Source organism: Rattus norvegicus, chromosome 8 (assembly GCF_021556685.1).
Source record: "Rattus norvegicus strain SHRSP/BbbUtx chromosome 8, alternate assembly SHRSP_T2T, whole genome shotgun sequence".
NCBI classification, from domain to species: Eukaryota; Metazoa; Chordata; class Mammalia; order Rodentia; family Muridae; genus Rattus; species Rattus norvegicus.
Window position 1 is genome coordinate 77,609,061 of NC_141541.1, and position 23,440 is coordinate 77,632,500.

Sequence of the window (23,440 nt, forward strand, 5' to 3'; positions counted from 1 at the left end):
CATGTCCTACTAAGGCCAGGAGGCTTGAGTGTTCTTACATGTTTAAACACAGAGTGTAAGGAGTAGGGCTGGGGGGGCAAGGACAGGAGGATCTTCGGAGTGTGCTAGCCAGCTGAATCACTGAGCTCCAGGCTCAGGGCGAGACCCTGTCTCAAAAGTCTGGTAGGGAGTGGCTGAGGAAGGCATCCAGCATCTGCTTCTGGCCTCCATGTGCGTGCTCACACATGGACCTGTGCACTCATATACTATTACACAAAAGTACACAGAGTGCAGCTCGTTACGCATGTACCCAACCTCTGTCAGGACTGTAGTCAAAAGACACCTACGTCTTTGCTTGTACACAAACAAGACTCCAGTCTGTTGTGATGTCCTCCTCCCTGCATCTGCCTCCTGTAAAGTCATCCTCTCTGGCCTCTGTTCTCCATCCTCATTATATAAGCCTTGGTGTCCACACACCTCTCTCCACAGCCACCTGCCCTGGCAACCTGCAATATCTGCCTCCTCCTCCTCTTCCTCCTCCTCCTCCTCCTCTTCCTCCTTCTCCTCCTCCTCACCAAATCCCTGAGGCCAACCCACCTGCCTCTGGAGTATGAGCCCACAGGTCCTGAGGACAGCTGTGGTAGGCTGGGGCCATGCCTAGTGGGGGTAGGCACGAGCACAGATAGTCTCTATTTAAACAATGGGTGGCCTCCCCAGTGGACTCCTCTTGCACACCCCACATGATGCTTTCAAGTACTTTTGAGCCCTAATGCAACGGAGCCTTTTTCTCTTTCTGAACAAACAGTTTCAGTCCTTGGGAAAGCCTCTGCGATCAAGACACAGACAGTATCAGAACAGGGATAAGGATTTGGAGATCGTAGCTCCACCCACTGTTCTCACGTGATTTCCACTCTTGCCTTCTCGCTCTTGCCTCAGGACCATGGGCCCTTTGCTCAGTTTGTGCAATAAGTGTTAGCAATGAACAGTTAGCAATGAACCTGCTAAGTGATTGTGCCAAGGGCTTCCAAAGGAGGGGCAGGATCCCTGAGTCCACGCAGTGTTGCCAGGTCTACAAGGTTCTATCTCTCCTGGTGCAGGGCAACTTCCTATGGGTTTGCTTCCAAGCTTGTGTGGCATCTCCTGAGTCTGAATCTGAGCATGGTTTGGGAGTGCAGAGACTAAGGGAAGAAGCTCGATCTCTCATAGCCTATCTAAGCACGAAGGAACCATAGATAAACCCTTAGTAACCAGAGACACAGAACCTAGAGTTAGTACAGCATACATAGAAAGTTCAGCACTTAGAGGTCATGAAATATACTAGAACTAGTGGAACAGCCACATGGCTGTCAAGGCTATACCGCCCAAGTCATTTTCAAATGAAAATTGCTAATTTCACTGCTTGCTACACTCTTCTTCTATCATAAATATTTCCTACTACAAGTTACCTGGTTCGAAAATGCATGTGGAAGATCATGCTTGCATGGATGCTATGATTTCTACTCTTTGTCTCCTTCTCCGTCCTCAATTAAGTGCTGCAGCCACCCTGAGAAGCTAGTCATTATCACTGGGTGAGGAAAAGAAGTCCCAGAGGAGTTATGTGACTTGCCCAAGCATACGAGCCAGACAGGCCAGGCAGGGTGAGGATTTCCAGTTTCTGACACCCACACCCCATGCGCAATCCAGCCTTGTCACTGTGACTTTGGCTCAGGAAATAAAGAAACAAACAAGAAATGATTGTATCTTTTTGTTTCTGAGGAGCAATGGATTCTTCCAAATCAATACCTAGACACAGGGGGAAAAAAAACATGTCGTCACAAAAGTATTGAGAGGGAGAAGGGAGGCTAGGGCTTAGCACTTGCTCTTCCTGAAATAGCACGTCCAATCTTTGATTTCCCTTTGAGAACATGCACACTCAGATCTAATTCAATAAAATCGTCATGGCTCTCTCTGGGCACTGGGAATTCAAAGGTGACACCATGACCCCCTTGTGTTAAAGATAATAAAAAAACAAACAAACAAATAAACAAACCAGGTGATAACGTGACATGAATTATAATAAAAATGTCCATACGATGAGAAATATGGAAGAGGAAAAAATGTCTCTTCCTGAGGAGTCATCAAAAGCTCCATGGAGAAACTGACCTCTTTGGTGCTGGTTGGTTTTGGTTTTCTGAGACCACAATACAACCCAGGCTGCCCTAGGATTGGCAGCAATCCTCCTGCTTCTGCATCTCAAGTGCTGGGGATTATAGGTGTGTGCCACCAATGTCGCCATGCATAGCTGTGGTGACAGTGAAACAGAAGGTGAGCAGCAGTTTCCTCGCTGGGAACAATGGAGACAATCATCTGGTGAGGTACAAGGTCAGCATCTATCCCTGCCTTCCAACATCACCCTCTCCAGACTCTACAGCATGAGAACCTTTGAGCACAGCCACAGTGCCCTCGTGGCGACTGAGCTCGGGCTCTTGAAGCTGCCTCTGTAATTAGAACACAGAAAATGTCACGGCAGCATTCTTTGAGGTGTCTGTCCCTGTAGTTTCTCAGGTCACACAGAAGGCCAAGGCCTTGACAAGGTTTCAGAGAGTCTCCGGGTCTGAGAATGTAAGTTACTGAGAAGAAACACCATGACCGAAAGCACCTGGAGAAAGCAAAGGGCTCTGCCACCTTACAGCTTCCTGTCCATCATGAAGGGACCTCAGGGCAGGAGCTCACGACAGGAACCTGGAGGCAGGAACTGAAGCAGAGGCCACGGAGGATGCTGCTTGCTGCCCTGCTCTCCAGGACTTGCCCAGCTTACATTTTCATACAACCCAGGACCACCTACCTGCCCAAGGATGGCACAACCCAGAGTGGACTTGAGCCCTCCCACATCAATCACTAATCCAGAAAATGCCCTACAGACTTGCCTATAGGCTCGTCTGACGGAGAACTTTTCTCAAGTAAGGTTTTCTCTTCCCAAGTTGACAATAAACAAACAAAAAACAGCCAGCACATATGCTGTCTTCTCACAGTCAACTCTAACAATACATTCCTGGTTTTCACTGATTTGTTTCAGAACATTGGGTGTATTTTATTTATATATGTATGTGTATTATGTATGTATACTTATGTGCATATATGCCCAAACACACACTTAAGAATCCAGCGCTTTGCTTAAAAATAAAATAAAACCTTTTCTTCTTTGTGGCATCATCTTTGAATTCCCAGTGCTGACGGAGACAGATAAAAATGTGCCAATCACTGCTGGGCAGAGAGAAGACTCCATACTGACAGTCAGCTCGATGGGATCTAGAATCACCTAGAGCCTCCCTGCATGTCTGTGAGGCATTTTCTAGACTGTTTTGTTTTGTTTTGTTTTTTTCTCAAAGACTCATTCTCAGTGTGGGTAGCACCAAGCTATATGAAAAGGAAGAGGTAAACTGAGCCCCAGCATTCATCTCTCTCTGTTTCCTGACCATGGGTACAACTCGACCAGCTGCTCCATGCTCTACCGTGATGTGTTACCCCACCATGATGGATTATACCATCATACTTTGAGCAAAGTAAATCCCAAATACTTCTGTCCTCCATTTGATCACAGCAACTCAGGCACATGTCTAGGAAGCCGGCCTGTGCTCACAGACAGGCAGATTGCATCAGGTTGCTCTGTGGGGGTCTTGCTGTTGGGGTCTTACTGTTAGTCGGACCTGGTGATTGAAACACCAGAGATGCGTCTCCTAACCCCTTTGTTGCATGATCTCTGTCTCTCCTTTTATGTTTTTGTTTTTTGGGTTTTTTTTTTTTTTTTGCTTTCTTTTCTTTTCCCCTCCACCTCTTTTGTTTTTCTTCTCTTGTCCTCCTCTTTCTCCTCTCACACTATGCTCATCCTCAGCTCGATTCTCTCAGGGTTCCTTCCACCCACATGCCCCAGAAAATTTCCCTAAGCAAAGAGGACATTTCTAAGAAGGCATTTAGGTTGTCCTGGTTCTCATCTGTCTGTCTGTCCCAGCACACAGGATCATTCCTGGCAGTCGATGGGAGATTGACACTATATGTTCTATGAGACATGGATATAACTTGTATATCCCCATCCTGCTATTTTCTGATGCTGCAGTTCTGGCCTCGAGTGCCCATGGAAAAAGGCTTAGCCTCTGTCACAACATGACAGGCCTCTGTCGCCCACTGTGAGATGAGGCTCAGGAGTGACTGGAGTCAGACCCCTAAGTCCTCCAGAGGCCATGATGTGGTTACACCTGCACAAAGGGCCAGAGCAGAAGGACATACAACCACTGCCCAACAGGGCTACTCTGAGCAAAGGAAGAGATAAGAGAGTAAGAAGGGCGCCACAATGGCATTGAATTTCTTCCCAAAACAACTGTGGATTGCACTACTTACACATAACTGAGAAATCTTGTAGCAGAGACGTATGGTTTCTAACTCTCTGATACTTTGTTGTTTTGCGTATTTGCCTATGTATATGCGCATGCTGGTGTATTTGTGCGCATGCATGCACATGTTTCTTTGTGTGTATTTGTGTGAGTGTGCGTGTGTGTTGTGGTAGGGTCATACATAGCCCAAGGGGATCTCAAATGCACACAGCAGGTATGAATGACCTTCAGCTTCCGATCCTCCTGCTTCCACCTCCAGAATGCTGGGATTGCTGCCACCCCGGGCTCTCTGCAGTGCTGGCCACTGAACAAAGAGCTTTGTGTGTGTTACTCAAACACTCTACCAGCTGAGCCACATCCCCAACTTTTGATTTAAAGAAAAAAATGTATATATATATATATATATATATATATATATATACTTAATATATTATATATAACATATTATTTAAAGATCCTATAATTGTATAAAAGAAAAAGACTGTATCCATGATGGCCATTGAAAGTGAAGTTTCTTGGTGTTGGAGAGATGGATCAGTGATTAAGAGCACAGGTAAAAGCATGAAGATTTGGATCCCAGTACCCACAGAAAAGTCCAGACAGGGCCATGCATGTACCCGTAACCCAGTGTGATAGGACTGGAGACAGAAAGATCAATGGAGCTTTGCTAGCTGCTAACCTACTAGCTCCAGGCTCCACAAATGCCTGTAGTCTCAGGGAATGAAGGAGAGAGTGGTACAGAAGGCCACTGATACCCTTCTCTGGCCCCCACATGTGCCACAGATGCACACACCCTCACACAGTCAGTCAAGTGCATAGGCACTAAACACACGTACAAGATAAATACACATAAATAATTTTCAAAAATTAAAGAGAACTTCTCTACTCCCAAAAAGACATTTCAAAATACGCTCTTCTAAGTAGTTGAGACCCTTGGATGCCTTTCTGAAAAAGGAGGTTCCACCCCACCAATGTCATGAACCTTAAGGTGAAAACCTCAGGTGTCACAGGTCTTTCTTGCTTAGGCCCACCTCTCGCCACTGCACGGTGTTCAGACCCCTCAGAGGCTGTGTTACATATAGCCCATACCTACCTGGCTGTGCTTGATATTTCAAAGCTTGGGGGAAATGTCCTCTTCGCCCTATACCCTTCCTGTTTGGGAAATTATTAGAAGCTTTACGGCACCCTCTCAAGCTAGTCTCTTCCCAACGTTCTTTATGGTTTTTAGCCAATGTGGAAAAGTGTCATGGTGGCTTCCACACTGTTCTCGTAACTTCCAAGGAAGGTGAGAAAAACAGACATTCCCAACACTGTTTTGGTTTACTTAAGAATTCTCAGAGAAGCCCCAGTCATGAGGTCACCTCCAAGTTGCCACACACTGTCCGGAACCTTCCTTCTCAGCTGTTTTCCCTTCTAGTTCTAGAACAGCCAGTAAGTGATTTCACACCTTATTGTTTAGCTGCTAAAAGCAACACAGTGAGTCCCCTCAAGGCTGCCTCTCTGCGGTCCAAAAATAAAATGGGCTCATTTTCATGCTAAGCATTCCAAAGCTCCTAGGAATTCTAATGAGGCAGAGGAGGGAGCAGGAAAAAAAGATGGGTCAGGCTGCACAGTGTCCCAAAGAGGGTCCACTTCTGCCTGGAGTTTCCACCAACCCTGCTGGAGAGAACTGAGCTAGGCTGCAGGTGGCAAGGCAGTCTGACACAATCTTCAGCTCTCCCTGACTTTACCTCTGATCCCTGAATCCATGGCTGCCCTTGTATCGTGCTTCTGGGAACCTGCTTCTGGGTCAGAATATAAAAGCTTAGGAGATTCTAGGTTATCTTTTGAAATTCAAAACTTAGTCATTATCAGTAGCAGACTTACTTATGCCACACTTGGTATATTAAGAAAGAATGCAATAGGGAGACAACTCAAATAATACTGGATATCATTAGCTTCCTAGAAGGTATAAAGAGACTTCAGTGAGAATTTTCCAGACGTAAATATACTATGCACCTACCAGAGTGGGAGTCCTCATAGAGAAAGCATTAAACTTGGAATTGCCTGCCCCAAAGTTAAACATTATGTGTTTTTTATACTGTTTCCAAGCATGGCTTTACTTGAGGACAAGGACAGACTTCTTGAGACACACACACACACACACACACACACACACACACACACACACACACACACACCCTTGACTAAGCCCATCTACCCTTCATTTGTACTCATTGGTTTTAGGTTTGTTCCAGGGATCATCAAGAAATCTGTGTTTTCAAATGTTGGTATATTTCAAATAACCGCTTGCAGTTGGGCCAATAGCATTTGCTAAAAGAAAAGGAATTTATTGACAACCCTCAGGACTCCACAGCCTCCTTCCCAGGAAGTTTTCTTCTGTTCTTTCTATTCATATGACTTCTAACTTCTTCCCTGAGAGATATGACCCAGTTTGCACAGTGGTCTTTGTACAGCCCAGCCCAGAAGTGTTAGCACCACTCAGGTGTGACAAATGAAGAATTTTTGAGCTGACAACACTCTTTACAGAGGCTCTAACACTTAACCTGCAGCATTTCCCTCAGAGTTAGACTGGTGAGTCACTTTCCTTACCAAGATCTGTGAAGACCCATGACTCCAAGAAAACTGAATAGAATTGCTCCCAGACTCTAGCTACTGCTTACCAAACTAAAGCATGTAAATGGCTAAGTGGCTCTTATACAAACAAGCCTTGCTGTGCACAGAAGACATCCTTGTCTTTTTATTAAAGCAGACAGATAGTGGCATTAATGAAAATAAACCAAGCTCTAACAGAGAGGGGCTGAATCAAGGAAGATAGAATCTAGGAGGAGACAGCAGGACTTGACCTGTGTGTTGAAGAACTTTCAACTCTAGGAGAATATGGAAGAAGCTTCAACTAAGTCAAGGAAAGAGCAGTGAAAAGGACCTGGGGCTGAACAGAAATTTGGTTGCATAACAGGAATGGGGAAAGGCTGCAGCCTCTGGAAAAAGTATTAATTTAAGAATTCAGCCAAAGAGGCGATAGTGTGCAGGGCTGAGTCATTTGGAGTTTTGGAGGATGTCATGAGGCACTGGGACTGGATTCTAAGTTCAGCAACCAGGGACTGGTGGCAGAGACACAGCTGTCACTCAGCAAGCACAGGTCTCTGGGGATTCGAACCATGAGAGTTGTAAGTTAAGAAGGGAGTGGGATGTGACTTTGTGATTTGCCATCTCTTTTCTGGTGTGTGTGTGTGTGTGTGTGTGTGTGTGTGTGTGTGTGTGTGAGAGAGAGAGAGAGAGAGAGAGAATGTGTGTGTGAGTGTGTGTGAGTATGTGTCTGAATGTATGTGTGTGAGAGAGTGTGTGTATGTTTGTGAGTGTGTGTGTGAGTGTGTGAGTGTGAGAGAGTGTGTGGGTGTGTGAGTGTGTATGAGTGTGTGTTTGTGTGTGGTGTGTGTGTTAGAGAATGTATGTGTGTGTGAGAGCGTGTGTATGAGAGAGAAAGTGTGTGTGTTTGTGAGTGTGTGTGTGTGAGAGTGTGTGTGGGTATGCAAGTGTGTGTATGAGTATGTGTTTGTGTGTGGTGTGTGTGTGAGTGTGTGTTTGTGTGTGGTGTGTGTGTGAGTGTGTGTTTGTGTGGTGTGTGTGTGTGTGTGTGTGTGTGTGTGTGTGCGTGTGTGTTCCACTTGTGGGAGTCAGTTCTTTCCTTCTACCATGTGGATCGTGGGGATCAGACTTAGTTTGTCAGGCTTTGTAGCAAGCTTCTTAGCCCACTGAGCCATTTGGCTGCCCCTACGTTTACAGCCTTGAAGAACATCTCTTTTGCTATGTTCAGCTGGCTTGAGGAGGAAAGAAAAAATGGGGTAGGAAGGTATCACAACGGCCTAGCCAAGGAAGGGTACCTTTGTTTGGCAGCAATGGGACTAGGGAGAATTTGGTAAATTCCAGATGCCCCCTTAAGCCAGAACCATTTGGACTCACTGAGAGATAAGCAATTAGATTTAGCAGTGAGCTAAATGCTTTACATAAAATGAGAGAATCTGGGATTGATGCCAACAAATACGGGGTACTTAGCAATGTTATGAACTTTGATCCTAAAATTCATCCTAAGAAGGCTCTGAGGAAAATATTCTTTTACCTATATTTTATATGTAAAGATCTCCAGGCTCCAAGGAATTAAGCAATTCACTGTAAATCAAACTTTGGTGCCAGACAGAGTTTTACATACAGCATTTGGGAAGCAGAGATGGGAAGACCAGGAATCTCAGGCCAGCCCGACCTGTATTACAAGACCATGTCTCCTAAGATTTTAAAAAACAAAACAAAACAGGAATGGGGATGATAAAGCTAGGACAGGGGCCCAGAGATGTTAGATGTTATCTTACAACCCACTTCTACTGTATCAAGGTGCTTCTCGAAGCAGCAGAGAGGAACCTTGAGTGTAGACTCAAAGAGAACTGTCCCTTCCTCTAACGGTAAATCCCAATAGGCTCAGATCCCTCCCCCAAGATCCCTCTCCCAGCCCATCATAACACCCCTTCCACGCCATCCCCATATCCTCACCACACCAAGTCTGGCACACACTGTAACGTTCGGGGACATGAGGCCCTGAACCCACCGTCCTTCCCTAGGTGCATGAGCAGGAAATCGCTTGTACAACCCCGTGACAATTCTTCTATATTTAGCAGAAGTAGCAGTGGCAAAGATCTGTCCAGCTCAATTCTTTTTCCAGTTTCAAAAATCTGGAAAAATCCAGCTGAAAAATCTCACAGGCTCCCAACAAGCACATTGGCCTTAACAGTCTCCGAGCGGAAGGCAGCTTCCCCCATTGTACAGGAGCATCTCCAGAAAGCCGCGCTCCAAAATGCCGCGTGGACCACCTTCGCAGATGCTAGATGCTCCCCGCTGCAGCACTCCCTGCGTCCCACCACCACACACACACAGGGTGAAGAGGCTGGCTGGTCCTGGAGGTGCCTCCATTGCTCTTAACTGTTATTCGAAGGAAGGAAAATGAGCATGAATGATTTGGGGGGAAATGGCTTGCTTGCTTAGCATGCACGGCACTTGGATTTTATTTCTTTTCAATGTGGCATGAGAAAGAAAAGTAAAGGGTGGCCTAGGGTTTAAAACCATAGACAACCATGTGTGTGCTTAAGTGAGTGCAAAAAAAACCCCAGCAGGTATTACCAAGAGTTCACTGTGCCAAAATCACCACCGCCGAGGCCACCCACCACTTACTCTTAGAGTAGCTTTCAAGAAGAGTTACAGTTTAGCTTTGCTTGTGCCTGATAAAACCAGATGCCGAATGCCTAGTATACTGCCTGTGACTGACCCACATCACTGCCTGTCAGCCAGAGCAAATGAGCGACTAATGAAAACCTGAGCAATGAAAGAACAGCGAGGAGAGATGGAGGAACCATTAAAAAGAAAAGTGGGAATCGCCCAGACGGTAAAGCAACGTGCAGCTTATTTTAAAAAAAAAAAGAAAGAAAAAGCACGGAGATTTGCAAGAAATAAAATGATTGCCTGCAATGAACACTTATTTCTGCCTTCTACTCTCTACCGTGCCAGCTAGGTCAGTCCCTGTCATGGGGGGGCGGAGGGGGACAGCAAAGGTTTCCCTGAGAGTTCAGAAATAGAGATTTGAAGAGGTCGTCGATGTTTTTCACAAGTCTTCCAGTCCTAACCCTCTTTCTGGATAAATCTTATGTGGAGAGAAGGCACTTGGTTTAGAAGTGTACTGTCCGGCTTTTGGGGGACGGGTATTTTGGGAGTTAGGTTGTTTGGTTTTTATAAAAAAAAGAAAAAAGCTCTTCTAATGAGATGTGTTTTGTGTCTACTAAGGTAAGAAAGAGAAAAATATATGTTTTGCTGCAAGTTTTAAATAATGTATTTCATAAGTTAAATAGAACCAAGTCAACATGTGGCTGAAACAAGGAGAAGGTTGCCCATGTCCCTGTCACTCAGACAATGACAGGTGACCGCTCTGCAGATCCACTGAGCTTGACCAAACTCTGCACAGCTCCGACTGGGCTGCTGGGAGTCAGGCTTCCTCTCATGCTCTGTGTCGTGACAGCTTCTGTCTATTCCTAACAGGAAGTTGGGCCGATGCCTTTCAGGTGACGGGAACATAAAGGAGCAACGATCTTTTAACATTAAATGTCTGTCCCCTCACGGAAATAGTCTTTTCTTAAGGTGAACCCAGATATTGCTAATTCTCCTTTATATTGCTGTCCTTACAAATATCAAGAAAGCCCTTGCTGATTTTCTATGTCGTAGCAGGAACTGCACCTCGTCACGACACAAGACCTCACACTGCCTCACTTCCCCCCAAGACCTAAAACTTTGAAGGCAAAGATTCTCTTTCTCTAGTCCTTTTAGATGATCATCTAGTGTGTTATCTTGGCCACCTTTAGAGTTGAAAGAAGCTAGAATAAGAATAGTTGCTGGAGGGTGGGGGGAATTGGAATTGAAGAAGCAGGAAATGATAAGACAGCAAAGAAATCAGTAAAATATTAAAAGAAAGCACCCTCCCCCATAATCCTGCTGTGTAAATAGAGCCACGCATATGCAGAAGCTTGTGGTGGGGAGAACTCTTCAATACATAGTGCTATGGCTATTTTTCCTGATGAGGGAAAAATAAGATCTCCTTGCATCTTATAACAAAATCCTAGTCACACTAAAGGAATATTTTTAAACAAATAAATAGTAGGTAATTCTGCACAGACATCTAGATGGGCACCGGTTTCCGGTCCTTTAGGGAAATAAAAGAAATCACAGATTAAAAGTTAGTAAGTTGGGTTGGGGATTTAGCTCAGTGGTAGAGCGCTTGCCTAGCAAGTGCAAGGCCCTGGGTTCGGTCCCCAGCTCCGAAAAAGAAAAAAATAGTAAGTTGAAAGAGAGAAAAATATACATTGTTATAAAATATGGTTATAAAAGTCAGAGCATAGGTCCCAATGAGGTGGCTCAGGAGATAAAGGCACTTGCCACTAAGCCTGATGACCTGAACTCAATCCTCAGAACCCACTGATGGAAGTTGAGAACCCATTCCTGAAATTCCTGAAATTCCTGAAATTCCTGAAATTCCTGAAATTCCTGAAATTCCTGAAATTCCTGAAATTCCTGAAATTTGTCCTCTGACACAGGCTGTCCTGCATATATGCCCACACCATCTCTCTCTCTCTCTCTCTCTCTCTCTCTCTCTCTCTCTCTCTCTCCCTCTCTCTCTCTCTCTCTCACACACACACACACACACATTACAAACTACCACTACTACTACTAAAATAATAATAATAATAATAATAATAATAATGAGACATGAGAATAATAGTTTTTTTAGAAATAAGAGACTAGGAGCCAAGAATTCAAACAGCTGAGTGATAGGATATCTGACTTACATACATGAGTTTCTGGCTTCACCTCCTAGCATGGCAAAGACAATACATTAAAGAGAACACACAAGTAGCTAAAAAATCTAAAAGCCACACAGCCCCACAGGAACCATGGGCCAGGTACCCAAGAGTCAACGAAGCAGTGATGGAGTTTACACAATGACCATTACGAACGACTCAACTTCCATGGTGACCTGTGGCACTGTTTGATCTGGGACTTCCCCCTCCAGTAAACTAGCCAAGGGAACGGTTAGAAGTAGTGATAAGGATGCGTAGACAAGTGTGCTCATTTAGGAACTATTTACAAATGGCCAATTGTGAGTGCTCTAAGTTGACAGACCCTAGAAAAAGCATCCAATTGTGTCATAGGAAGAAAACCTGTTCTCCCATTAAAATAATAGTTAAACTGAGTTTTAGCCCCAGCACTAGAAAAAGTCATAGTAGAATGTGGGGGTGTTCTGGCTGTGACAGCTGTCACCACATTGATTGCCAGGGAAGCTTCAGCTGATCTGGTTGGCTACCTACGTGGGTGTCCCCTTTTGCCCCTCACGCCTCTGGTGATGACCTCTTTTAGAGGAGGACAGGTCTTCAGGGCAAGAGTACCCCAGTGACTATGCCTGCCTTCTAGAACCTCCCAGCAAGCTTTCTCAAAGGTAGAACACTTACTGTACAGCCATAGCACGCTGCAGGCACTGGATCTCATCACAAAGCAATAAACACATTCAAAGGATTTTCAAATGCTTGAGAAAATACCTTTAACAAACAGGAGTAAGTGAAATCCTATGTTCTCTCGGATGTTTGATGATGGCAGGGGGTCGGGGCTAAGGAGTGCTTGCTGCTCTTGCAGAGGTTGGACCCTAGAACATCTGGAGGCTCTCCGCTGCCTGTAACTCCAGCTGCAGGGGCTCCACCACCCTCTCTGGTTTCCATGGGCATATGTACCCACATGTTCCATGTAAACTCAGGCAGGCACACATATACACATAAACAAAAATAATAATCAATTCTTAAAATTATAAAAAAAATAAAATATTCTGTTTGGTGATTTTTTTTTATGTCTCTTGTCCTCTTTCTAAATTTTATGTTTTCTGTCACACCAGTATATGCTTTTAGAATCCTTTTAAGAGAAAGTAGATAATACTGGAACAGTTTTACAAAGAACTAATGACAGCATTTTTCTCCTCGGTGACTTTTGGCTGTGGTTGCCTGGATAGCAGGAGGCATCTAGGCTTAGGGAAGAACTAGGAGCCATCACCAGTCCCTCTACAGCGTGGGGTTGGAGGTTGTTGTACCCTCTCCTTCTCCTTTTCCCCTAATTTTAGTGTGTGTGTGTGTGTGTCTGTGTGTCTGTGTGTCTGTGTCTGTGTGTCTGTGTGTCTGTGTCTGTGTGTCTGTGTGTCTGTGTCTGTGTGTGCATGTGTGTGTGTGCATGCATGATATGTGTGTGTGTGCGTGTGTGTGTCTGTGTCTGTGTCTGTGTGTGCATGTGTGTGTGTGCATGCATGATATGTGCATGTGTGCGTGTGTGGCGGTCCTTTGATGCACATGCACATGTGGAGATCAGAGGACAATTCCATGGTCAGCTTTCTCCTTTCATCCTATCAGTCTTGAGGTTTATGCTCAGGTCATCAGGCTTGGCAACCAGCGCCTTTGCCCTCTGAGCCGTCACACTAGCCTTCGCCTTCTCTTTCCTCTCATCTCTTTAACTGTGTCCAAGGCAAGATCATCTGAGCATCAGTCTCTCCAGAGTGATGACATGGGATTGAGTTCCCCTTTTAGCCTGATGAAAAGAACGTACATCTCCTGTCCTGGACAGGGGAGGGAGGAGAGGCTCTGCCGGGATAGCACCAGACTCTCCAGCTCCCCTTCCTTTAGACATGTGGGTCGCTGTCGTGATGTACGCATACATTAGTTCATCCTGGTTGCATATAACAGTTTCACTCAATAGTCATGGATGCAATGAAACCCAGGTATATGGAGAGCTGGGAGGGTGGCTCCGTAGGCAGAGAGCTGTCTGTGCATGCACGAGGACCTAAGGTAGAGCCCCAGAACAAACTTTGTGGGTGCCATAGCCCAGTCTTGTGACCCCATTGCTGCTGAGTGGAGGCAGGAGGATGGCTGGCCAAGTCTAGCCAAATTAGAAAGCTCCAGACCAGTGACAGATACTGTTTCAAAAAGGAAGGTGGCTAGTACTTGAGGAATGACACCCAACTGTGACCTCTGGCCTCCATACACATGCACACACAAACACACATACACACACACACACACACACACACACACACACACACAGGACAAGTATATGGACTTTTAACATTCCTGGTAAGAAATATTTTTCAAAATATCATAACATTCTGTAGACTATATAAACTTAGTGGGTTCATTTAAAAGATGACAATGTTTGAAAACGATAAATCGGAAGAGACAGACTCATTAACCCTTAGCACCGCAGCGGCCTTGGGAGCAGGCAGATCTGCAGAGGGCCGTCTTGCAGTTCCCTCAGTCAAGCTAGATATTGACCTGGGTGGGGAAGATGGCTGGTGAGGAAGCTGAGGACATTGTTCAGCCAAGCCCTGGGAGCACCGTTTCCTTTTCATTGAAATCAGAAGCAGAACATAGAGTGTGCTCTGTCCAGTTCATCCCTCATAACCACCCTAAGCTTGTTTCTGTTTCTAAGGAAATGAAAGGCCCCAGGCTCTGATCCATTTCCGTCAAGCCACAGAGCTCCTCGGATGAAAGCCATCCTGTCCAAGGAGCCCTGGCTGCTTCTGGAAAAGCCTCCTAATGGCCTCTTTAAAATATGCAGCCACCGTCATTTGGTTTACCCAAAACACATTTTCACTCAAAAGACACAAATGCGATTAAAATCAGAGCTGGTAGGACAGCTCAGTCAGTAGAGTGCCTGCTGTGTGAATCTAAGGACCTGGTTTCAGTCTCAGAAACCACATTAAAAGGGGGTCGGAGGGCAAAAAAAGCCGGCATGCTGGCATCTACTTGTAATCCTGTGACTAGGGAGGCCGAGACAGGTGGGTCCCTGGGGCTCACTAGTTAATCAGCCCAGCCTACCCGACAGGTTCCAAGCCAGTGAGAGATCTTTCCTTACAAAACAGGGCAGGCAGCGCCAGAGCAACAACCTCTGGCCACCACATAAACACACACATATGCACCTGCACAAGAATATGCACGCGCTTGCCTACACAACTCAAAAAACAAAGAAAGAAACAAAGAAAGGAATGCTTTATTACAAAAAATCCATAGCACTTACAATCTAATGATTGTATTGTTAAGCATGTATAATTTTTAATACCCAGGAATCCAGGAGGTGGGAGAATCTAGCTTTTTAAATTTAACAGTTTTTTTCCCCAATGTTCACTTTTCTTTTTTTCTTTCCACCAAAACGTTTAATTTATTCTAGTCAGACTGAAACACATAATTCAGCAATATGCTACCGTCACCCTAAAGTTTAATGTTCTTTCCACTAAAAATATAAGTAAAAATAGCACATTATCATCCAATTTGGTGGTTAGGGAGAGAAATCTGTGGGAAGAGCCTAAGCTAACAGCCATTCTGAAATTGCAACTGGAGGGCCTGGGTCATCTACGTCTTCCTGCTTGCCCTGAGGCAGCACATGGATTTGTGAAGTCATGGGGGCGGCAGCTGGGCCCAGGTGACAGAAACTATTAAGGCAGATGGAGGGCCAGCCCTGGCTCGTGGGTTTCATTAGCTGGCTTGTTGTGTGGGAGGCGAACAGTGTCTGAAGGGCTCTGTATTCGCTAGCCAAAATGTTAATCACTCAGAAACAGCGAGAAATTAGTTAGTGCGATGTTTATCAACTATCCAAAGCAAGAGTTGACTTTCTGTGAAATGCAGTTCTGGAATCAAAGCCAAAGGCTGTCTCCTGTTCAGCTGAGCCTGGGGGGGAAATCCTGTCAGAAGTAGGAAAGCAAACACAGAAAGAAAGAGAAAGAAAGCAAGCTGAGATTAAATAGGGATGGAGGGGAGGTGAAATACCTAAGCTTCAGTAATTACTAAAGAGTTGGCTTCTCGAGAGGCTGAAAGAATTGGTAGCACAACCTATCTGAGAAGACGATATCTGGGGTCCCCAACTAACTTGATTTCTCAGGCCATTGAGAGGCGACCCATCCAGTAGAGGACTAATAACACCAGGGGACATTAAATGGCCTCACTAAAGTCCAACCGGAAGTGATCTGTTGCTGTGTTGTTCTGTCGTGTTTCGTTTTGATTGGTTGAGACCCTCTCCATGCAGCCCTGACTGACCTTCGATTTGTAATCCTCCTGCCTCAGCCTCCCAAGTGCTAGGACTGCAGGCATGTACTCACTATTACTGGCGTGGGAAATTTTTCTCTTTAATGAATGTGTATATGTTTGTACCTTTGCTTTTAATTCATTCAAAAGTTCATAAAGTATGAAAATTATACTTAAACCCCATCATTACAAAAAAGGAATGATGTGGTGAACGGGCCTAACCCTGAAAGGCTGGGATCGTTACTCATGTCTTTAAAGCATATTTTGACATATACACCTTCAAGTGTTTATATAGACATTACTGGCAGTTCTTTGTTTCAACGAGTACTTGAAGACGATACATTCTGTTCCATGGTAAAGCCTGAGGACTAAGAGAAAGGATTTGGGAATCATTGGTAAATAATATTTAGATTTCCTATGTGCCATATAAAATCAAATTTCCATCCACGTTTTGATGGTCAAATTGCCTTTATATGTGTTTCTCAGGTTGGAAGAGAGCGGAAAAAAGAAACTACTAGAAGACTAGGATAGGGCAAATTATTTTAATCATGGTTTCTGTTAATTACTTGGCTATTTTAGGCAATTCTGTACTTTCCACACTGACATTTTCCCTTATGGAAAATTGAAGGTTGGGAGAGAATCGGGACTTGGGAAGTTACTTTCTAAGCATGGCTACCAAGAACAACCCCCTTCTGGCAAATACCCAACTTCCCTCAGCTGGAGTTACACATCCTGCCAGCTCACAGGTGCCAGGAGACTTAATTACCTGAGCTTTGAAAGACCTCTGTACTCTCCTATGAAGGGGGCCACTGGAGCTCCTGTCATGTATCAGGTTCCCAAAGTGTTGACTTCACATAGGTCTGGGTGAGGAATTCAGACAGAGCTGCCTTCCCAAGAAGCTGAGCAAGGAGTTTTCTTTCTAATGTAAGTTAAGGAAAGACTTTGTGATTAGTGAGAAGAGACCCTCCACATCTGTACAAATAACAAATTGAAGGGACTAAAGAGGTGGCCTAGTAGCCAAGAACACAAACTACTCTTGCAGGGGACCCACGTTCCATTCCCTCCTGAAACTCCAGCTCCAGAGGGATCCAATGCCTTCCTCTGGCCTCCATTGTCACCTATACTCAGTGCACACACTCGTGTGTGTGTGTGTGTGTGTGTGTGTGTGTGTGTGTGTGTGTGAGAGAGAGAGAGAGAGAGAGAGAGAGAGAGAGAGAGAGAGAGAGAGAGATTTAAAATTAAAGATTTTTTAAGTAAAATAACTAAGTTGGGTGGTCATGGAAGGTCATCAGAATTCAACACTATTTCTATATTCTCCTTCTTGTATTGAAAGCTGTGCTACGGTTTTCTCCACAAACATATGTAATGGAGGTTGGGCCCATAGCTCAGTTGACACTATGCCCGCTTAGCATGCACAAAGCCCTGATTTCAATTCCCCAGAGCCCTGGTTCCGCCTAAAACCAGGTGTTGTATCACACCGGATGTCATAGAGGAAGAAGCAGGAGGGTTAGAAGTTCAAGGCCACTCTTAGCTCCTCAGCCAGTTGAATATAACCTGGGCTACATGAGACCCTGTCTTAAAACAGATAGTATAATGGTGCAATCAATATTGCTGCTGTCACCGGACAGGTACGGCGAGAGGCCTGCTTGCTCTGAGTGATCTCGCCCCTGGGGCCAGCACCAGATTGCAGAGATGCCCACACAGCAATGAAGGCAACACACTGGAAGGCTGCCAGCTTGACTTAAGAAACATTATTCTTTTATTGTAAGAATGTATCCTCCACACACTGGGCGTGTTTACTTGCTGCTTTCATTATGAGTGAACCGGGATGGATGGGGTAGCTGGTTTTTTGTTTCATTTTGTTTTGCTTTTTAAAAATATCTTTATTAAATCAATTTTAACTTTAGTATCTGAATAATGGCCATCCCACGATCCAAAAATATTTTTTTCCTTAATATTTTACTGCTCTGCAAAATCAAAACTCTGGGCCCCATCCATCTACTGCTAATTCTGACGAAATGCCAGTGGGCTGGGGGCTGGAGGAGACAGAAAATCATCATCCTGTTTAGCCCAGAGTATCAGCTCCCTCCCTCACTAAAACTAGTTCTTCAGACAAAGATAAATGGGATGCCCAGCGCACTTCAGTCATCTCTACCCTCTAATGAGGTTCTTAGAATTAAGCCCCTTAAAGGTCAAAAAAGAAGGGAGCAAAGGAAGTGAGAACCTGGATTACCACGGGCTGGTCAGCAGCTTTCTTGCCAGTTAACAAGACATAAAAATGGGCCTTGTCTCATAGTTACATCACGCCCATACCACAAACAAATCATGTACTATTTATCTGGGATTCAAACATAACTGGATTTCTATGTTTTACAGCCAGGACTGTCTGATCCTTTGGAAACTGCCTGAGCAGTAAAATCTGAATTGAATGAGCCCCAGTGGCTCGACAGCTAATGAGAACATTTCGGCCATCTTTGAGCTGTCAAGTTTTCTCATCCAAATGTAAAATATTTAGATTCTTGGGATCTGATAAAAGTGCAACCAGAGCCTTCTATTAGTTCTAGAGAGGAATAAAGCAGGTTAACTTTCCCCCCAGTTAGCCTACCTTAACAGGGTGTCAATGACTAGTGTGCCTGGTCACCTCCACTGCCCAGCTCCAAGAGGGTGTACAGGTGCTCCCCAGTGAGTCGCCTCAACCCACACGGAATTTCAGGCCCTAAAAGTCTGTGGGTGGGAGGCAGGGAGGGAAGCCAGGATCCTGTAAGGTGCACTTAGCTGCACTAGGCACCTGGCCAACACTCTTGTTCTTTGCTTTGTCTGTTGTTAAAACTAATACAAAGTTAAAAGCCCTCGTTTTTTTTTTTCCCTTCCCCTGTTTAACCATTCCACCTGGCAAATTCAGGGTTTGCTACCTTAGCACAAAACAAAAGTAATAATAAAACTGTTGAGTGGGGCCAGGGACTGCTGTGAAAATATTTGAGGGAAATAACTTTCCATTTGCAAAATGGGCACCTGCTTATCTGTTAGGGAAATGGACTGATTGAAATGGGTTGGGGGGGGTGTTGGCAGGGACGTGAAAGTCTGGGTCAGACACCAAGAGTACATTTCATGTATATCTGGGGATGTGTATGTATGTGGTATGCATGAGTGTTCATGTGTGTGCGGATGCATGTATATGTGTATGTGTACATGCACGTGTATGTGGTATGTGCATATGGAGATCTGAAGTTGACATCAAATGACTCCTTTAATCCATGTCCATTTTGTTTATTGTGGGGGGGGTATCTCCCACTGAACCTAGAACTCACTGATTCTGACTGGTTTAGGTAACCAGCTTGCCCCTAGTATACTCAGTCTCTGCGTCCTAGGTGTTTGGGTTACAGGCAGCCCCCATGCCTGTCCAGCTTCCATGCTGGCCACACCTAAGAGATCACATATGTATGGCAACTGCTTTATCCACTGAGCTTTTCTCTGCCTTATTTGCTTGGTTTTATCTATCTATCTATCTATCTATCTATCTATCTATCTATCCATATATATATATATATATATATATATATATCTTACATCTATCTAAGCAGTGTTTATTTATTCAAATAAATGAGAGGGAAAATCAAATGAGACACTAAACCATGTTTTTGTAGTCAGTCAACTCATGGAATCCTGAGATACTTGGGACTGAAAGAAGAAAGGTGGGTGGGGAGGTTTTATCCTGACTCAAACGCCATCTCTCACAGTGATGTTGGGGAGGTCATATTGCTGCCAGGGTATCGGTTTCTCTCTTTTACATACAAAGGAACTGGGCTCTAAGGGCCATGGAGCCAAGTCCCTAACAAATTAGAGAAAGAAGGAATTTCTGAACTACACATTGGACTCTCCTACCCTCAAGGGGCTCAAAGACTTCGGATCAGAAATAACAGCCATTTACTTCTTGACCTATAGTTCTGACCTTCGGATGTCTAAATGCAGCCATTCCTCAGGCCTTCCCATGCCCCACCCACCTGCCGGAGGTCATTTGGACCACAGGTTTGTCTTTCCCAGGAGCCTAGAGAGCCATCATGGAGGATGCGTCTGACCTGGACTCATATATGCAAGCCGTCGGAGCCTTTCATTTTCAAACCTGCTCCTCATGGTTGGGTGGAAAATAAGAAGCATTCAACAGTCCTAGTCATTTACATAGCTGTACAAAGATATTCCTGCTGCCTTCCTTGAGTTGCTTCTTTTTCTGTTGGACAAGCTTTTTCCCAGTGGGTACTTCCCAGCTACATTCCGCAGCAAACCTTGCCTTTTGGAACTGTGGTCCGATGGAAAACCATGCACACAGACAGATTATGCCCTTTGTATCCAGTTAGAGTATGTGTGTGTTTGCTCTGTGCTTCATACACCTCACTAGCTACCATGCAAGCTTCTGGGGCTTGTCCTGTCTCTGCCTCCCATCTCACAGGAAGAGCACTGAGATCACAGATGCTGCCTACTGCATCCAAGTTCACATGTGTTCCGAGGATCCAAACAGTTCCTCATGTTTGTGCAGCAAACACTTTCTGCACCAAGTCACCTCCCTAGCCCAACGTTTGATATTCCTAAGGGGTCCTTTGTATCGTGAGTTCTGGAGCCCACCCTTGCATGGTTCCAGGTCCCTATATATAGTGACGTTTCCTTTTCTGGTGCTGAACCCCATAGCAAACCCACAGGTGCTCCTTCCCCACTCGCTGATTCAGGAGCATCCAGTAATATTCCTTTCTCTCCTTGGGTCATGGCGACATCAGGGAAGTTAAACTAGGAACCCCTCTCGCCTTCCAGGAGCTTGGCTTGCCCTCCTCACCAGACTTGGGGTTAACTTAGGCAGATCCTCCTATAACCTTTGCCACTTATTGACCCCTGCTGTTCCTAACCTCTCCGTCTTTGTTTTGTGAAGCTCTTTTCGCCATCTTGAGATGGAAAATTACTGGATGACCTATACCTCTGAGAGGCCTACACCTAGGACATTGCTGGCCTTTGCCCAAATTATGCCACCCCATTTGGGATGACCTGACACTCTTGTGATTCCTCTGATGACCTGGCTGGGTCCCAGCTGCCTACCCAGTTCTCGCTTGCTCCATTTCTGTACGGCTTACATCAGTGGATCTCATCGCTTCCTGTCTCTCTCTCACAGCTTCTCCGTCTTATTCAATATCAGTTCTCTTGTCATAGCGACAGGATAGCTTCGCACCCAGTGTATACTGCACAGGTATAGCACATGCCCTGAAAGATCTTAGACACTCACTGGGGAGACACACAGGAAAGAAAACAAGTGAGCCAACATTAAATCCGCTGCAAAAGCCATTGGGGGAAACCGTGTGGGGTGAGTGATCCCTCACATTGGGACTTTTAGATAAGGTGGGTCTGTGGATCCACCGTTAAGTCAAGATGTCAAGAACGAGAAATGAAAACTCAGCAGTTGGGGAGATGGCTCAGTCATTAAACGCTCTTAACTGTTCCTGCAGAAAGGCGAAACTCAGGTCTCCCTCTCTCCCTCTACCCTCTGCCTCCTCTCTGTGCTCCCCTCTCTCCTTCTCCCCCACCTCTCTGACTCACCCACCCAGCATTGCCACAGCGTTGCCGAGAGCATCAGAACTACAGCAAGCCTAAGAAACTGTCATAGCCCAAAGGAGGCTAAGGAGACAGGATGGCAGATGTCACAGGAGACCCCTCATGGTGTCCTGGAACAAGGAAATGTCAAAAGGTTAAAAACCAGTGACAGCTCCATAGACTGTGACGTGTACGTAGTGAATGTCCCCATGTTGATGACGCAGTTGCAGCCCTAGGAGTACAGCAGAGCAAAGTGCAGACGCCTCAGTGGAGCCACCTGGGGAGTGGGGGAGGGGTCCGTGCTGTTCTTGCAACCTTTCTGTAAATCCAACACTGCCCTAAGATATTATGTTTGTTTATTTCTTCATTTGTTCTTGGCAGGATCTGACTGGATATTCTGCTTGGCCTATGATTTACTATGTAGATGAGGCTGGCCTGGAACTCACAGAGATCTGCCTGCCTCTGTCTCATGGACATTGTTATCAAAGGTGATGCACTACCACACCCAGCCCTAAGACACTTTTAACAAGATGTTGAGTTACAGGTGTCAGTAGTTTTTCATGGGTTTCCTTGTGGCATTTTCATCCATGTATATAATGTGGCTTGATTGTATTCCTGACTCATACCCGTCTTCCCCCCTCCTTCCCATTCTTTTAGCCTCTTCTCAGTGAGTCGCCTGTCATTCATGGGTTGCTCACAGGTGCGTGGGTAAGAGATCATTTACAGGAACATGGGATCCGTGCCGATGGCTATATCACTGAGAAAAAGTGTCTCTCCCTCCTCTGACAACCATTATGTGCCTATAAATACTCAGAGAGAAGTGGGGTCTCATGAGCCCCTGCCTTGGCAACTGCTACAGTCAATTAAAGATACTTTATTCAAACTAAATCTAAGTAAATACATCGGTGAGGCAGGCTCTTCTCTCTTTATAAGCTTGTGTTTTAGCAGAGCATACATGATCAAAATAAATCCTTACAATACAGCCCAATAAAGGCAAAATAAGAATGTATAAGTAAGTACAAAAGCAGCCCAAGGTAAGGGCTTGGTTGTCTCAGATAGAAAAAGTCACTGGAGAGATCAATACCTACAGTAGGGTTTTGAAGGATTAATAAGAGCTTGAAGCAGGTAGGAGGCGAGACTAGAAAAGGTTGACTTGGACTTGGGACATGACAGTTGAAAAGCCATGAAAACTTCTTATGTAATCCAGTATTCCAAAAACAAAGAAAGACAGAAGAAGAACCCTGAGGATTGAACCCAGGCCATAAGGTTGGGTGGCAAATATTCTCTGGACCATCCTGCTGGTCCCTCTCCTATATATTTTGAGTCCTCTCTTGGTTACTTCTGACAACCAATCCAGTGAGAGAAATTATCAGGTAGTTTAGTGAACTATGTCGAGAAAAAGCCCCTGTGTGTGCTTGATGCAGGTGTGGTGCCTTTCAGATATTTTCCATGTGCAACTGATTGGATGCTCAAATTCGGACTGCTACTCCCGGAGGGATGGCTGTGTTTTGGCTAGCATCCCATTGTCCTAGGAGCTAATCTGCAGACACTCTAACCAGTGCCCACCAGGACCCTTTCCCTCCATTCTCCATCATCCCTTCGAGCTGTTTAATCACCTTAGACTCCACAGTGCCCAAGAACAAGGCAAAGATTCTAGGGGGAATAGAGAACCCGGGAAACTGGTGGGTTTCAGATTAAATGACATAGGCGTAAAGACAAGAGCTCCATGGTCAGCCATGCCTCTCTGACTCTTGGCTGAGCAGGACAGAATGTTTGCCCAATTCAAGGCTGTAGGCAGTTGAAGCTGCTGGAAGGTAGATACCACAGGGAGAAAGCAATGTGCTCTGTTAACTGAAGTGTCACAGTATGACAGGGCATCCTCAAGGA

The 23,440-nt window shown here is 45.2% G+C and overlaps 1 protein-coding gene and 1 long non-coding RNA gene across 4 annotated transcripts in view; one reads left to right on the plus strand and one right to left on the minus strand.

Moving 5' to 3' along the window:
- The window catches only part of LOC148004223 (uncharacterized), a 32,337-nt gene extending 13,658 nt beyond the window's left edge, over window positions 1-18,679 (minus strand). The window contains exon 1 of the long non-coding RNA XR_015627808.1: window positions 18,591-18,679. This is a non-coding gene — a long non-coding RNA (uncharacterized LOC148004223). The remainder of the gene's footprint in view (window positions 1-18,590) is intronic.
- Rora (RAR-related orphan receptor A) overlaps window positions 1-23,440 on the plus strand; it is a 733,322-nt gene that overhangs the window by 573,374 nt on the left and 136,508 nt on the right.